General features: G+C 40.8%; 1 protein-coding gene and 1 non-coding gene across 3 annotated transcripts in view; both read right to left on the bottom strand.

Moving 5' to 3' along the window:
* The window catches only part of ARSB (arylsulfatase B), a 143,983-nt gene that overhangs the window by 42,066 nt on the left and 83,208 nt on the right, over positions 1-18,709 (bottom strand). The gene's annotated exons all lie outside the window — the stretch shown is intronic.
* Positions 3,738-3,841, bottom strand: LOC116280113 (U6 spliceosomal RNA). The gene has a single exon (XR_004189447.1). It is a non-coding gene; the product is annotated as a U6 spliceosomal RNA (small nuclear RNA).

The following is an 18,709-nucleotide window of genomic DNA, read 5'->3' as shown; positions in this document are numbered from 1 at the left end:
CTAAGTATGTGCTCTACCACTGAGCTACACCCCTCCCTGCTTGTATTTTTTTAAAACATGAAAACGGAAATATACTTGGTGTTAAAATTATATAGTTTGTAAATAAATGGAAATTGACAATATGGAGAAAGCACATGTAAGTTACTCCTTGACAAAGTTTAGAGATGAAGAAAAAGATGCCCAGAATAAGGCTGAATTAAAGAAAGGAATTTTTAGGATGTGAGAAAATTGAGCACTGCTAAATTCAGTCAACTTACGATTTTGTATAAAGCATTATGAAGGGGGGGATGAATAACTTCTAGAATGCTTCCACTTATTAGCTCAAGATTTCAATAATGCTTTGCCAGCAATGACTTTCCCACTCCAGTTAAATTTGCATGAAATGATAGAATTTCTCTTTCTGTTTTTTCACCACATGTTTCTTTAATTTGTGTTTCTTTGGTGTGTGTACAGCTTTCTGTAACTGAAGTGCTGATGCCATTATGGAAACTGTCACTCTTCAGAGTTGGGAAGACCTGGACTAAGAGCTGACTGTGACTTGTGTTTGGTCTGGCATGGCTGGCTACACTGCAGGAGTGTATTTATTTCTCATTAATTTGTTTGTCATTTTTCTCCATGATCTACGGAACATTTATTTCCCCTGAAGCAAATGTCAGAGGTTTCTCTTGGTTTTGCTGGGGTAATGAATTGTTGAGAAAAAGAAATTTTTCTTATGTGCTATTTGATTGTGGAAGGAGACATTTTGTGACCTTTTGCTATTCTACAGTGATAATGAATTTCCTGACAAACGTGGAAACTTTGGGCTTCTTTATTAAAATAATAAGGTTTGAGGAATAACTTTGACCTGGACCTTTGTAGAATTAATCAAATACAGATTTGGGAAAAATTGATGAGTTTGGTCTTTACCGAGCCACTCTAATTTATTCCTGTCACTGAGGCAGTACACAGATCTATACCACATAAAAACATCAAACAACTACAGACACAAGTTCCAGAACAGAGGTTTAGACATGTTTGGTGGGAGAGGGTGCAGGCTCAGGGACTTTTCACCTGATCACAGGGTTGCTTTGCTTCCTTTTTCTTCTTCTTCTTTTTTTTTTTTTTTTTGGTGAATTGCAAAAGTAACAGTGTATACTTGCAAAAAAAAAAGTGGGCTTTACTGAACAGAATGAAAAAGATAATAAAAATCATCTATAACTGCATTCTCCAAAGCGAATGGACAATCATAACATTTTGGTGTATTCCTTCTAATCTTGTTTTGATGCCTGTATTTCTGTACATAATTGAGATGATACTGAATATAAAATTCTATATTTTATTTTTAAATTAAATAACGCATGTAATGTTTGTTTCTAATCTCTATACAGTTTAAAGGATTCACTATCCTGAATCCTCTTAGGATGTTCCAAACCAAGGCATCAATTCATGGGGGAAAAAAAGAATAGGTTTTCTTCTTTGCAATATTATAGGAAATCAAATTCTACCATTTTCCCTCTAAATGTGGCAAGTGACTAGATATTTTTCTCAGATGCTCTAAAATTGGAGACATGTTTATGCTTTTATTTTTGAGAGGTGAGAAGAGAAAAGAAGCTTTCTGAGTCCAGGATGCATGATGAACTCACACAGGGACACTGAATGAGGATACTCCATGTTCCTCGGAGACAGAGAGACAGAGAAACAGGTGTCCCGGTTCTTGCTTTAACCAGCCAGATGGATGCATGTACGTCAAAACCCACCCCAGAGTAACCTCTCAGTCATTTACAAAGGCATGAACCTGGGGAGTTTCCCTACTTTTCACACAGAAGTAGCTCTGTTAGTCACCTAGTGTCTCCATGCATTCTCTCTGGGGATTCATTGGAGTTGGCTTATATTCATCCCCAATACGCTGCGAGATCAGAGGAGGTACCTGAAAGGAGTCAGAGCCCACAACCCAAGCAGCCTCTCAGAGAATTTGGGGAGAACTCTGAGGAAGTTGGCTACCTCATTCTTGACTTGGGAACCACTTCCTGGGTGGTAAATACTCAGTTCACCACCATTTTTTGGAAGCTTGGGTTTTCTTTCTGAATGGTGGCAGAAAGAGAACATCAGGAACAAAAGGAAAAAGGAGCCAAACTTCTGAAATAAGCTCTAAACTCTTCACTCCTCACTGGCTGGAATATATTTTGATTTTTTTTTAACCAAACACTAGATTACTTTAGGATCAGAAAACAATTTGGCATTTGGACAATGAGAGAGACTGTATAAACTGCTATCCAACTGGCCTTAATAGTAACTTGGGTGGAAATTTATCAAGACCTGTAAAACAGTTCTCAGATTTAAGGTCTTGTATCTCTGTCTTCAACTGGATATCTCACAAAAATATTTATTTAGTGTTAAATCAAATATTTATGCGTATATTTTAAATTGTAAACATTGAGCTTCAAATCAAATGTAAGTCCTTCTAGACTAGAAACTGGCTACTCAAAGTACAATCAGAGAATCAGCAGCATTGGCACCACCCAAGAGCTTGTTAGAAATCCTGAATTCAGGCCCCGGCCCAACCCAACTGAATTAAGTGATACCTGTGCTCATTCAGGTTAGTGAAATACTGGTTTAGAGGCGGGTGACAGACAAGACTTTTGGAATGCAAGTGTTTCACCTGGCGTCACAGGGGAGTTTGTCGGCAGTGCAGGAAAGTTGTTAGTACTGTTCACAGACTGCTTTTCTCTTCCCCAATAACAGCCTAATTTCTAGTATTATCTTTTCATCACCACCTCATCGATGGTCAGAAGCTGCCCCTGACTGTTGAGAGAGACTATAGCTTGGGTAACTATCGGTGATTTTCTGAGGTGGGGAAACAATACCAGGATTATTATCCTCTTAATGTGGGGTCAGGTAAAGATAGAGAAAAGAGGGTGACTGGTGTGAGGCTGGAGTTCTGCGCTGATGAGACAGCGCCCTTGGACAGACACGATTAGGAACTCTAAGGAGTGTTGTTTTTTCCTCACTTGCTCACTTCTACTTCTAGAAATAAAGCAGCCTATGTGCAATATGTGTTTTCTAGAGGGCTTAGAAATAGTCCTAAGGTCACGAATGTGTTTGGTTTAGCAGCTAAGGGAATTTAAACTCAAACCCAGTTGGCTTTTAACTCAGCTTACACACCAAAACTTGATGAAGTGCCATCACGTTATCTAAAAGAAAGCAGATACTGCGCAATGGAGGAGCTGATGTCATCCTTGGAACTGCCAAACCATCAACAATTTGGAAAGTGAATTTTTTCTAAAGGGAAAATACAAAATTATGAAAACATGGAATTCTTGATTTGGTACATGCGCTTCCAAGTGTCTGGTGATTTATGTACATCTCTTTCCATTTTTTTCTAAATTGGTTTCCACTGCCAATATTTTCACTCTAAACGAATGTATACTCATTTGAGCTCAATGCAGGAAATATGCCACCCTTTATAATTTGTGGAGCGAGTAGGAAAAAATAACTTCATATAAATTTGAAAATACGGTTCAAAAAGGGAAAGGTTTAGATTTTTTTCAGTCTCTAACATTAAAAATTTAAGCATTAGTTATTAACAGTTAGAAATCAGGTACTATATTCTAACCTGTCCAGGAAATGACCAAAATCCAACCTTCAACTTTCTTTAAATGAAATCTATATCCTACAAATAATTCTTACATCTCAAACAAAAGATTATAAGGCAAGGTGGTACTTGAGCTGAGTTTCCTTCTCTTTCCTCTTTAATTCTTAAAAATATGGACTGCATCACAAATTTGCATGTCATCCTTGTGCAGCGGTCATGCTAATCTCCATATTGTCCCAATTTTAGTGTATGTGCTGCCGAAGTGAGCACTCCTCTTTTACTCTTATTTTCTCTTCTGAGAAAGGAGCTAAAAGTCAGAGAAGTACCAAATTATCTTCTGGAAGGAGTTTTTACAAAATGATATAAAAGAAAGGTTCTGAAATGAGTTTTTATAAGTGGTCAAAATAATCGGGACTTCCTGCCTAAGTCACTCTAGATCACACTAGTGTCAGACTCTCACTTGCCACCCACTGAGCCAAACCTAAGTTTTTTGTCTTACTTGAGGAACAGGAAGTAGCTGTTACAAATCAAGTGCCTCTGACATCTATCCAATCTCTTTTTAAAAGATCTGTTAAAGCCTTTCCCAAGTCTTTCCTTTTTTCCGTTTTTCTTTAAATAAAGGAGGACATTTATTTGAAAAGTGCTTTTTGCTGTGCCACGGCTCCAGATGCTCCAGTGATCAATACAAAAGACAAAAACGTCTGCCCTCACGGAGCTTAGATTTTAATGAGAGAAGAAGATGATAAACAGGTAAGAATTGAAAACATAATTATGCCAGATGTGATATGCACTCTAAAGAAAAAAAGCTGGTATGGGGGATGGGGCGGGCGGGTGCCTAGATAGTGTCTAGAACACAGTGCACTGTCAACATTAATTCTTTTCTTTATTTCCCTCCATGTGAGTTTTCACAATTCTCTTTCTTAATCATGTGTGTACCCTGTTCAAAACTGCTTATATGGACACAGCACAGAAAGGGGACAACTAGCACAGGTATCTAACACCCCTCACATTTGAAAGGGAGGAGCTAAAGCTGACTGAAAGCTCCTTTCCTGAGAAAACTGTAGGGCGCCCAGGGAGCTAAGTAAGAGTCACACTAGACACTTTAACAAACATTCCTAATTTGGAAATCAGGGCAGGTCATGGGGCAGAAGGGAAGCCTCCAAGTGAGAACCTCTTTCATGACTATGGGTCAAGAGTATTAGAAATCACCTATGCCAGGAAGCAGAAGAGCATCTCCAGCACACTCAACAGGAAGACTGGAAGATTGCATGCAAGGGGGCCATCTTAATCCGGGGTACAGCAGCACCAGGAAAGGAACTGGGCAGAGTCACCTGCATACCGGAGCAGGACCTGGGCTGATGAGAAATGACCATAAAACTGGCACCACATCAATGGCTCCATCAAATACAAAGAGACCATCTAGAGATTATTTTCCCTTATCAGGATGGCTCACCGCACGACACCACTTCTCCTCATTTATAAGCTATTAGATCACTGAACCAGCTCAATGTATCTCATATAAACCAGTCCTCCTGCTCTTGTAGTGATTATTCTAACAGCATGCAGAGATAAAACCCAAAGATAATCCATCCCTGCCATGTTTAGCAAAAAACAGCTAATTTATACTCAGTAACAAAACAATGCCAACATGGAACATATTAAGACATGCAGAAATTTGAAAATATTTCACAATGAGCATATCATTGTGGAGGGAGAGGCAGAGCACATCTGAAAACTAGTTACTGAAGAAAAAGAGGAAACTGTCAGCATCAACTCTGTGTACTAAATACAGTCAAGTGAAATATTAAATCTGTGAAAGAAGAGGCAAAAGATACAATGATAAGTTTGGTAATTTTTTTAATAAAAAGAACTGAAAAGCCTACAGAAAGGCAGTGAGGAGAGGTAATTGCCGTACTACCTTTTGAAATGCCATTGGAAGCAAGTGAGATCTGCAAGAAAAAAAAAATTAGCAAAATGGAACTCACCCCAGACTATAGGTAGAAAGGGCAAAGAAATAAAAATGAGAAATGAAAGAACACATATATGAAGGAGAAAGGCTAGCCAACATACATGTAAGTGGTGTTTAAAAGACCAGAGTACATTTAACACAGAGAAAAATCCAAACATACAGCAGCTTAAAACCTTCCTGGGATTAAAAGAAAAATAAACTTTAATTGTTTAGTGATCACTGTGTACCAGGAAAAACTTGAAATAAGTCCAAGATATGCAAATGATATAAGTGTTTTTAACTATCAGTACCAAAGACAGAATACTATAATTATCTAGGCAGAGGGAGAAAAACTGGATCCCTGCAAAGCAAGGCTATCAGGCTGTACTGAGATAACAATGGATGTCAGAGACCGTAAGCAGTGTCTACAGAATCGTGGAGGCAAAAATTGTGACCTTGGGATGATTTACCCAACAAAGTTGTCATTATGTGTGAAAGTAACAGAAAGACAGATTCTCAAATATGCAAGGCCGCAGAAAGCATACTACCCATGAATTTTCCATAGAAAGAAGATAATTCAAAGACGTACCTAAGTCAACCTAAAAAAGAATCAAAATAAAATTTCTATTTCAAAATAAAATTAGTTATAGTAAAAGGACGTAAGCACTGAAATCTATAAGAAATTTACATAAAATTAAATCTGTTTCTCACTCCAGCACCCTGAGACCACTTCTTAAGTAAACGGACTACATGCAACTCTTTGTCTCATGTTCTGCTTTTTGTGAACCAAGACAGTGAACAAGAATGAGTAATTTAATACATGATGCTGAAAATATTAACTAAAAAAACACTTTAGTTCTCTAACTGATACCTCATAGTAAGCATTCATTTCTGCCAGTGTGTTGAACTAGAAATCTCAATAGATCCTCTCTCCAAAAGCAACAAAATAAGCTATGTAAGTTTATTTTTAAAAGAAAAAATTTTCAAATGCATTGTTGGTAATGCTAAGAAGTTAACCTTGAAAATTATAAGGTGGGGACTGCCGCTCCCAACCAAGTAGGAGAAATGGGAACGGTAGTCGAAAAGTACAAATTTCCACTTATAAGATTAAAAATTTCCGGAGACCTAAAGTAGAGCATCGTGAATATAGTTAACAGCCCTGTACTGTATACTTGACTGTTACTGAGAGAGTGATCCTAAGTGCTTTTACCACCACCAAAAAAAAGAAAAGAAAAGAAAAGGAAAAGGTAACCATGTGCGGTAATGGACATGTTAACAAACCTTATTGTGGTAATCATTTTGCAATATAAACATATATCAAATAATCACACTGTTCACCTTGAACTTACATAATGTTATATGTCAAATATATCTCAATAAAGCTTGGGAAAAAAAGACAAATATCTCTAGTTCACAGAAACTCTTCCAGAGGACACAAAAAAGGGAGTGCTATTCAAGTTATTTTATGAAAACAGCATAACCTTGACCAAAATCTTACAAAGACAATATAAGAAATCATAATTACCAAATACTCTTATACATACATATGAATGTAAAAATGCTGAATAAAATATTAGCAAATTGGATCTAGCAATGCTTAAATTGAGTGTATCTTAAAAATGCAAATCTGTTTAAAATCAGAAAGCTAACAAATCAAAGGAGAAAACTGTATGATCTTATTCATAAAGGCAGAAAAAAACAAGCACCTATCATGATTTTTAAAATTCTACAAACTAGGAATAGAAGGGGGTTTTCTTACTCTGATATAGAGTGTAAAAAACCTACAATAAACATTATGCTTAATGGTAAAACTGAAAGCTTTCCCTCTGAGATTGGGAGTGAAACAAGGATGCCTGATTTCACTACTTTTATTCAGTACTAAGTAAGAACAGTACAGTAAGATAAGAAAAAGTAAAAGATATAGGATGGGAAAGGAACAAACAAATTGTCACTATTCACAGAAAATTTCCTTATTGATATACAAACCGAACAAATTATTAGACTTGAAGACAGAGTTGAACATCATTAGTTGGATATAAGAGCAAATGTCAACTGAATATCTAAAAGTCAACTGAACTCCTCTACACTAACAATGAACAGAATTCAAAAAGAAAAAGGGGCCATTTATAATAGCCTCAAAACCATGAAGTACCTAAAAACAAATCTGGTAAAAAAAAAAAATCTCGAAAATTGTAATACTTTACAAGGAGTCATTAGTGAAGATATCATCAAAGGAGAGATACACAGTGTTCATGGAGAAGACTTAATGTTGGTACAAAAGACAACCCTCCAAACTGATCTACAGATTCAGTGCAATTTCAGTCAAAATCTCAAATGGCTTTTTCAAGATAGTGGGCATAATAATAACAATTTTGCTATTTTTAAACTCTAAACCTATTTTGCATTTATTCTATACCTAAAATATATTTTTTGAAGGGCTAGCTATAAAAGATCAAACCTTTGTAGGACTCGAAAAAAATACAAGTGAATATTTGAACTCAGGATGAAGAATTTTAAGAAATATATAAATACAGTGGAAGAATTCTACAAAATAAAAAATTTTAATTTTTAAATTTAAAAGATACTGTAAATGAAATTAAAAGAAAAATATTTGCTATGCAATAGCAAAGAACAAATGTATATATTAAAAATTGATAAAGAAAATCCTTTTTTCTTAACATGAGAAAAAGACAGGTACTAGTCATTATGGCCTCTAAATAGCCAATTAACATGAAAAGTGACATAGGCTCAGCAGTAATCAAAGAAATCCAAATGAAAATGTCCATTATTTTATTCACAAAACTGGAAAATGTTTAAAAAAAAGCTAATATACCCTACAGTGAAGATTCTGAGTAGTAAGCATTCTCATACAGTGATGGCAGAACTGTATCAACTCATACAACATTTCAGGGAAGCAACTGGGCCATACATGTCAAAGAATCTTCAAAATATTTATGCCCTTTGACCCAGGAATTTTGCTTTTAGACATTATCCTTCCAAAACAATAGATGGTCCTTGCAGCTTTATTCATATTAATGAGAAATTGAAAATATCCTAGCAAATGCAAAGATGAGACAATGGTTAAGTAAAGTATTCCCGCACGTTAGAGCAGTCCATATAATACCATGTAGTGCAGCCATTAAGAAAATTGTTACACAAAAATGTTAAAAATAAAATATGCTACATTTAATTATGCTAAAAAATTAGGTAATGAAATAATATATCAGATGATCTGCCTTCTGTAAGAATGTGTGCATATTGTATGTCAGTCAACGAGTAGAGGGTTGGGGGAGAGAGAGAGAGCAGAAAAGCACGCCAAATATTAACAGTGCTTACTTCTAGGTGGCAGGATAGTAGAACTAAGTGATTTTCAACTTTATCTTGGAGCTTTTCTGTATTTTTCAAAATTTCTACACAAAACCCTCCCATGTATTACCCGTACAAAACACGCGTTAAAACAGGGAGCCTCCCACTGAGAGTGGGATCAAGCCTAATCTCCTTTGTCTGACAAACTACCTGAATTTATCTTTCCTGTCTCCTCTTTCCCACCTTCCCTTTATCCCAGGAACAGATTTACCCACATGCCCTTTTACTCATACACATCTATATCCCGGGATTGCCTTTTCCGTCTCAGGAACTCTTACTTCCAAGGTCAGAGCAAGGCTCCCTTCCCTTTGTGAACCAGCCTGTGTGGTCCAGCCCTCCTTCACGCTCACAGCCGCTCTCAGACTCGAGGGCAATGATCTGGCAATCAATCAAGTACAACCTGTAATATCTCTACCACTGTTGCCTTCAACTGTTATTTGATTTTCTTTTAACTTTTTGTATGTTTTTGTTCTTCTCTCCAACTACGTTATAAGCTACACTTTGTATTTTTCATAAAGTCTAGTGCAACAGAGAAGTTGTCTGTGGTAGGCAGAAGAATGGCTCCCCAAAGATGTCACCTGTGAACAAGGGACTAGGACCCGTGAATACATGAGGTTAGGTTGCAAAGGGCAATTCATGCTGCAGAAGGGGTTAAGATTGCTTATCAACTGACCTTAAAAGGGGGAGATTATCCTGGATTATCAAGTGGGGACTAATGAAATCACAAGAGTCCTTAAAAAGTGGAAGAGCAATGGAAGAGATCAGAGGAGGGATGTGATGGTGGAACCAAGGTCGTAGTGATGCACTATGAGAAGGTTCCCCTCCATCGCTGGTTTCCAAGACGGAGGAAGCAGGCCACGTGCCCAGCAAGGTGGGCAGCCTCTCGAAGCTGGAAAGGGCAAGGAAATGGATGCCCCCTCTAGAGCCTCCAGCAAGGAACGCTGCCCTCCTGGATTTTTGTCCTGTGGGACCCACATCAGACTTTTAACCTACAGAAGATAAATTTCCGTTGTTTTAAGTCACCAAGTTTATAGTAATTTGGTCTAGCACCAATTGAAAATTAATACAATGTTAAATATTATTTTCATTCATTCAAGAAAGATAAAGCCAAGGTTGTTGAAATCATAAATTTAAAACTGTACTTTTTGAGGAAGTCTATCCTAATCATCCCCAAATGCCTCTCAGTATTTATTTCTTCTCAGTGCCTATGGATTCGATGGATATTGCTTATCATTTGTTGCTACTTTATAACTCTGTTAATATCTTTTCCCGGGCGTATATTTTTCCTCCGATTCAAAAGGCTCTTCAGAAGCAGGAGCCATATATTCATTCCCTAGGTATTTGCTGCCAGAGGTAACAGGCTTCATTCTATAAATGCCTGATCACTAACATCTTAGATTACGGGTTACTTGAGGCAGACTATGCGCTTGGCTTTCTACAGCTTACTTCTCAGAAATGTTTTTAAAACTTTCATTTCAGCTTTACATGTAAGCACCTTAAAAGCCTCTAAAAAGTCTGACCCAATTAGTAAATATTTAGAAAGTGGACTTGGTACACTTTAATTCCATTGGATACTACACTTTTATTCCATTGGTCCCATAAAATGTAGTGAGGTTTTATGTTTTTCCAGAATTTTATGTTTGACAATTTCAAGAATGGTATATATCTTCATCCGCACAGATGCTAAGACTGGGGAACTGAGGTAGGAAGATGTCTGGTCTGGACTGGGGAGAAAGGAGAGTCTGGACATCCCCATATCTTGGGTACAAAGAGGCCTCACAGCTGCTGAATCTGAAAGGGTCTACTTGGAGCGTAGTCTGCTTTGGTGTTGAGTATCAAAATTAGCACAGACACTTAAATAAGCTAGAATCACCAGGATACTCTTGGAAGCCATTGCTAAAATTTCTAGGCTCTACCAGAATTAAAGAAAAGTAAGCAAATAAATTAGAGGCCAGTTGGAAATGAGAGGATTTGGCATCTTCGTAACCCTGGGGAAAAAAAGAAAAGCTGATGTGTAAATGGGGTTCTGGGCAAGCAACCACATGGCCGGATGCCCTTCTCCCAGAGGCGGGCCCAGCCCAGCCCCTCAAGTCAGTTGCTGTTATCTGGCCCCGAGAAGCCTTCAAAAAGGTGCTTACCCTGGTTTCTCCAAACATAAAACTGGGGCAGTGGGATTTGCCGTTTCTGTGTAGTCCAGGCCTGTGGTGAGGATTAATTAGTGTTTTTAAAGTGCTGTGGGTTTGGTTTGGTTTATTTATTTTCTCAGGATGAAAGCCAGCGCGCCAGCACCAAGTGTTAACAGCGAAGGCTTGATGTATGTTACTTGAGATGCATTGTGTGAAGTGGGGCGGATGGGAAACGAGGCTTGTGGGACTGCCTCCGGCTTCCAAAGGGCCACGTTTCCAAACACACTTTAGAGCTCCCCGAAGGGAAGGAGGCAGAAGAAAAGCCTTTGGAAATTAAAAAAGGAGAGAAGTTACCTGTATTTAGACTCTGTGATTGAGGCCATGTAGCAACCCACACCAAAAAATATTCGACGAGCTGCTTAAGACAAATACTGGCAGCGAAAGAAGACGCAAAATTCTGCTGACTTTGTGCCAAGCTGTAAAATGAGCTTCTACACTTGATAAAGAGAAAGAATCGCAACTCAGGGTATCGGGGCTAACAGCTGAGGAGAAATGCTGTCACATGCCAGCTTCCCTGACCCAGGACAGGCAGGCGTGGGGACCAAGAACTCTGGTGCGGCCCCCACTTCCACTTACTAAGAACCCAGCAGCTTTCCAGATGTTACCATCCCACCAGAACCTTCTAATCTGGGTTTTAAAAATAAATCTTTATGGCTTTATTCCAAATTATGGAAGTAATATGTGCTCACTACTAAAAATTAAAACTGCAGCAGTACAGAACATAAAAAGTGCAGTCACTGCACCTCCAATCCCAGCAGCCAGGACATGACGTTGACTATTGTTTGGACATATCTGCAGGAGACACTGTAACTGGTCCCAGTTAATAGCTGATGAAACAGATAACTCAAAGAACTCATCCACCGGCTCAAAGGAAGTAAGTCAAAGCTAGAATTCAAACGCGGGCCTTTCTGATATCCCAGAATTCGGCACATTCAGTTAGGCGGCCCGAAACCCACACCCTGCTCCCTCGTCCCACCAGCAACCTCAGGCGTAAGTACTACAAGGCACTGACAGGGTTTCCATGACTGGGTTTACAAAGAGGAGCTGCCGTCATCTGCAGTCAGCTCACACACGCAATAGCAAGCTTAGTGTCATGACTAGGTCTGTTTTCCCAGCCTCTTGGAAATGTGAAGTCCTCTATCAACATGCTGTTATTTGAGGCAGACAACTGTACTTTTCTCACAAAACCAGTGCAGAACAGAAAGCAAAGAGACCCCTGAAGTCAGTAGCTCATGACTTCCATGTGAGGCCCGGACCTGGAGAGCCCTGAGTTCCAGGGCTGTGATTTATCAGTTGTGTGTGACCCTGTGCCTCAGTTTCTCCATCTGGATTACAAAGCGAGTGGATGAACTGACTGCCAAGGTGCCTTCTAGCTGCTAGTACTCCACACAGTGATGGGCGACCTCATTAAGAGCTGGTGGGCCTCATGCGCCCCACCTAACTTTTTTTCATTCTGCTCGATAACTCATTTCAGGTTGAAGGATAGAAAGTGGCTCTGCGTTGCCACTTCTCAAATATGCCCAGAGAGAAATGAAAGTGCTTGGAAAATGATGTATGAGCCTATTGTTCTTGTAAATTTATTCCAATTAAATGAATGGATGATGACCATCTTAAACGACCCATTCGTTAGCACGCAGTCTTTCCGTTTGTAGAAGTCTCCTATACAGGGGGCATCAAGAGAGCTGTGCAGATGAAACCTTGCCCTCCTTGGAGCTTTCAGCTCTGGGTGGGGAAACACATGAACATTAACAACTGCAGTATGAAGAAGCAAGAGCTCAGTGTCCCAGGATGCTCCGGAGAGACTCAAGGGGCTCAAATTTGGAGGGACCAGGAGGGGCTTCATGAGTAGCAGGGATGTGAACTGGGCCCTCAAGAAGGGTCAGAGAAGCCAAGGAAGACAGCGGAGGCGTTGCAGCGGCGCTGAGGGCTTGTCTCAGCGGAATGGCAGAGGGTGTAGGATGCAGGCTAAGGAGGCCGCGTGTGGCCGTGGGCCGTTGGGAACCACTGACAGCCGTCAAGCAGGGACGTGGGAGGCTGTGCCTGTGTCCCCTTCTAACCAAACCCACAGCCTTAATGACCTCCAGCACCTACAGCCCTACCGAGCACATCGAGGGCCATCGGCATCCACTCGACAATCCCCTTGGAAATGGCAAGCTAGTGTCAGGAAACGGATTTGAATTTGCTCTAAAGGGGAAACAGAGAGCAGCTCCAAGCATGCAAACCTGGACGACTCTTGGACCTCGGGCACGGAGTTGGCAATGTTACCAGAGAGAATGCGTGCATGGGAGAGGAGAGGGGGCGAAGGCCGTTCTTGCAGCCTGTAATCATGAGCAGAAATAGCATCTCATTATAACCTTTAAAGAGAACAGGCCCTTTAAATGAAATGGTAACAAAGCTGCAGAGAATCACTTTGAAGACTTGGCCTTTGGTGTGGAAAATGCTACCATCTGTCAGGGCCCTTCATCTACAATCAAGCTTCCACCAGCAGAATCTGAGTGCTTCTTACATGTGCCTGTGTGTCAGGTACCGACATACACATTACACAGTGGGGCTGGACGTGAGAATTCCAAGGTGAGCAGACGGAGCAGTGTCTTAACCTCAGAGCAGCCCAGGTCAAGGCTGGGGCCTGTGGCAACCTAATGCTTTTTCTCTAAGGCAATCTAATGCCTTTGAAATCATTTCTCCTCCTGGTTTGAGGCAGGCAGACTGGAACTGAGGGGAGCCACGGAGTCTGGGGCTGGAGAGCCTCAGAACCAGGCAGAGCTGAACTCATCTATGCAGGACCTCGGAGCCTAACCTGGGGTCACAGCTGCTCCCCACCACTTTGGATGTTTCCAGGCTTTCCTATAAATCAGCTTAAACAGTACTATCCTGCTCCCTCAGGCTCTCCCACAGGTTCCCTCCACAGCCCATCCGGGATTGCTGGAGAAAGACTGTGTAGGTCAGCCTGCTAGAAAGAAATACGTTATGGTAGGGGGCACAGAGATAAATAATTCTTAGGAACTATTCTTAGAAAGGAAGGAGGGAAGAGAAAAAGGTACTAACTGAACAGAGACCAAAACATGTCCATCCAAGGTCACCTCAGAGCAGAGCCTGGAAGGTTGAATAACAGGTTTCCTCAAAGAACACAGGAAAGCAATTACAGCCACACGTGTGACACCAGCCATGGTGGGTGAGGGCAGAATATTGAGATAAAAGCTGAGCCAGATTTGGGCTACTGAGAGAACCAGTGCCCAATGTAACGAAGAAAAGGGAAGTTTCCAGAGAGGCAGGAATGGGAACAGAGCACAGAGAAGACAGCAAGAAGAAGCAGGGCCCTAGACTCAGAGGGGAAGTCAGGTCGAGCCGAGACCAGAGGTGGGGGCTTCATAAACACGTATGTGTCTGTCAAGGTTGGAGGGGTGGGGTGGGGAACAAAGGAGTGAGGGGCCAAGGCCGCATCATCTCTTGGCTGGTATTTTCAATTAGGGGAAGGGTGGGGTGGGCATTTATATGTTGGGCACAGAGTTTCAAACATTTGTATGTGATCACGTTAATTAAAATAAAAAGTAGCTTGTGACTCATATTTTTTAGGCACAAAATGTGGGCCACGGGTTCAGGGATAAGAGGAGAGTGTGAACTGCCATCTGGAGGCACTTTTAGCTTCAAGAAAGGCTAAGAGACAATAAAACAAAGACTTCAACCTGTTGATCTATTCATCACTCATTAACAAACACTTACTGAGAACTTAGTAAGATGGTGGGCTTTGTGCAACACGCTGGGAAGAGGGCAGAGAATGAAAAAGATAGAGATCCTGTCTTCATGGAGTTTCTACGCTTTTTCTTTGGCTTTACATTTTATTTATTTTTAATTTTTTTCAACTGTGGTAAAAAAGACATAACATAAAATTTACTATCTTAACCATTTTTCTTAGGTGGTATGCATTTTATTACTATTATTTTTTTATTGAAGGATAGTCGTTTTACAAGGTTGTGTCAGTTTCTGGTGTATAGCATAATGTTTCAGTCATACATATACATAGTTAAATTCCTCTTCATATTCTTTTTCATTATAGGTTACTACAAGATATTGAATATAGTTTCCTGTGCTATACAGGAGAAACTTGCTGTTTATCTCTGTTATATACAGCAGCTAGTATCTGCTAACCATTTTTAAGTGCGCAGCTCAGTGGCAGCAAGTACACTCACACTGCTGTGCTACCGTCGCCACCATCCGTCTCCAGAACTCTTCTCATCTTGTAAGACTGAAACTCTGGACGCATTAAAGAGCGATACCTCCACTCCCCTCTCCACCGAACCCCTGGAACCCACCATTCTACTTTCTGTCTCTATGATTTTGACTACTCGAGGTACCGCATATAAGTGGAATCACACAGTATTTGTCATTTTTGGTGACTAGCTCATTTCATTTCCCATACTGCCCTCCAGGTTTATCCCTGTTGCAGCATGTGTCAGAATCTCCTTTACTTTTTAAGGCTGAATAATATTGCACTGTGTATATGTACCACATTTTGTTCATCCATTCCTCTGTCAACGAACACTTGGGTTGCTTGCACCTTTTGGCTATTGTGAATATTGCAGTTCATGTCCCTGCTTTCAGTTCCTTTGGGTATACATCCAGGTATGAAATTGCTGGATCACGTGATAATTCTATTTTTAATTTTTTGAGGACCTGCCATACTGTTTTCTACGGAGGCTGCACCATTTTACATTGCTATCAGCAGTGCACAAGGGTTCCAATTTCTTCACAACCTTATCAATAGTTGTTATTTTCCTTCCTTCCTCCCTGAAGCCATTCTAACGGGTATGATCTATGGTTCTTTGGACCTCTTTATGCTTTATTGCAGAATGTCCTGATCTGTAGGAGATCCTATAACCTCTGGTGTGTGTGTGTGTGTGTGTGTGTACACCAGTCTTTTGGGAATAATTTTACTATTACATACTACCAAGGGTATGTAGCCATGAAAAAAACCCCTAACTCCACCAGTAGGAAGGGCTCTGTGGGTGCCGTATATCTTAGAATAAGAGGGAGGTGGTGCAGATGCTAAAACCTAAGAGGCCAGCTTTTGAGGGGATATGGTACTACTTAGAAAGTAGGGCTTCCCTGGGGAAATTCCTACGAGTCATAAGAGGAGGAGACACTGGTCCACCACTGCCAACAAGACCCACTAAAGGAGAGGGAGCAGATGGCAAAGTGGATTGATGCAGTGATATTTTAGAACAGGGATCAGAAAGGTGGGCAGGATGTGGTAATAACAAAATCATATAATAATTCACATTACTCTAGCACTTTAATGTTTCTAACATTTTCACTTGTATTCATCTATTTACACCCATGCCTTTGGCTATACGTGCACATTTCCCAGCAGAGTGAAAAGGGGAGAAACTGAGTAAGTAGCTTTGCTCCTTTGAGATCTGAACATACAAACCTCACAGAATGCGGAAGCTGGAAGGGGCCTTAGAGATCACGTAATCCAGTCCTCACTTCATAGACGAGGGAGCGAAGAAGTGGCCTTTGGGAAGGGGCAGGGGGATCCTACTCTCTTCTCCCGTAAGTAAGTACAAATCGTCTAGGAAATGCTGGAGTTAGAAACCAAAGAAATGTGTCTGTGGTAACACTGACTCCATTGCCAGTCCTAATTTATGCTCTGGATTGACTCTTCTGATTTTATTCCACAAAATCCTCTAGAGCATATTCATAGAACAGATTCTGTGAATATGACTTGCAGACTTGGTGTCCTATAAATGCGTATTTTCTTGTAGCTGGATTGAATTTCCCCCCACCAATTAATTGCACAGAAAAGGAAATGGGCTTGTGTCAGCAACCTATAAAGGAGCTGGATCCCACAAGTAGCTCCCCTTTTTTCTAATTCTGCCACACAGTGGATTGAAATGGATATAAAAATTGGGCAGAAAAGGCCCACAGTGATGCCCACGTGTGAGGAGGGGGGTGTGGCATGTTGCTGCCCGCAGGCAGACAGTAGACAATGCCCTGTTTTGTGGACCAACAGTGGATGTGGTGCTATGTCAATGCCGGGGCCTGACAATACCCCTCGTTACACACAGGAGTCAGAGCAAGAGTTCCCAAGCTGGCAGGGAAGGCCAACAGGAAGGCCTGGAATGGCTTCAAGAAGGGGAGAAAGAGCACCAGGCGACCGGAAAGCACCCCGACAGCAGCAAAGGGTCTCAGTAAGTCCATCAGTTAACTGGTGGGAAACTGAGTCCAAGAAAACAAAAGACCGTACAATCTATGAGCGACAAGACTAGGACGGTGGTCTATTCTGATTTCCATGCCCTAGTTCTCACACTGGAGAAAATTTTCACCTGTGCTGGCACTTTGCTGGAGACACTTTAGGGAAGATAGCAAAAATCCTAGCAGGTTATACCAGGAACCCTGTTGCAAGCAGCACTACGGCCGGGTCACACGGGAATGTAGTTCTCCAGCTCCCATTCTGATGCCAAGACCAAATACAGCTTAGTGAGTGAAGGGGCGCATGGCTTTTCGTTTGTAGATGGAACTTAGTGGGTGAGGACAGCTTACAACCATTGTAATGCGGGCAGCATAATTCAGCACATCCCTGGTTGCTGTACTGAGCTCTGCAGTGCACTGACTTACTCAGAAGTTTTAAAAACCATTCCTGCCTCCTCTCTATTCCCTTCTGGCCACTCTGAGGGATTCTGATACAACTGACCCCTGGTTAAGAACCACTGCTCTAGCGAGCCAGTTACTGACTGGGATGTGTGATCGCCCTAGGTGTGCTGGGGCAGAGAGAAGTTTAAACCACTGGCGTGGCTCCACAGTAACTAACTGTAGGTCTGTGATCCTCTTACACAGCTGATCAAATCATTTCCTGGCACTTCTAGAACAATTCTTCTAGACCAATAGAAATGCAATGCAAATTACACATGCAACTTTGAATTTTCTATTAAGCACGTTAAAAAAGGAAAAAGAAACTGACGAAATTAATATCAATGTATTTAAGCTCAGTATATCCAAAGTATTGCCATTTCCACAAGTAATAAATCTGTTTTATATTTTTCATTCTAAGTTTTCAAAATCTGATGTGCATTTTACACTTTCAGCACAGCTCAATCCACATTAGCCACATTTCAAGTGCTCAAGAGTCACACAGGGCTAGCGGCTACCATACTGGACATATGACTACCCTTTCCTCTCTCACTGACATATTTTACTCCAGTAGAAATAGAAAATTCTCCATCCTATGGCCATTCCTACCTATCTCAGGGCACTTTCCTTTCCAAGTCTAATGATCCTATCTGGTCTTTACTCCATCCCAGCTCTCCTCCAATTGTCCATTCAGTCATAAGTAGTCATTACTGAGCACCGACCGAGTGCTGGGTGTTTGTGTTAACTTAAGAGGATGTGAAGATAAATCCGACACAGACTCTGACTTCCAGGAGCTCTCAGCAAATTCATCAAATTCTCTTGTATGTTGTGAATGCTCTACAGAGATACATATGAAGGGTGCACAGAAGAAGGAAGGAGAGCTTCTTCTGGGGCTTCTGGAGAACACTCACAGAGATAGGGCACTTGGGCTGGGTTTTAAGGGATGAGGAAAATTGTGGCGAGGCCGGGAAAGGTGTTTCAGGCATCAGGAAAAGCATATTTAAGACATAA

This window comes from Vicugna pacos, chromosome 3 (assembly GCF_048564905.1).
Source record: "Vicugna pacos chromosome 3, VicPac4, whole genome shotgun sequence".
NCBI lineage: Eukaryota > Metazoa > Chordata > Mammalia > Artiodactyla > Camelidae > Vicugna > Vicugna pacos.
This window is presented reverse-complemented; position numbering and strand designations above follow the sequence as displayed.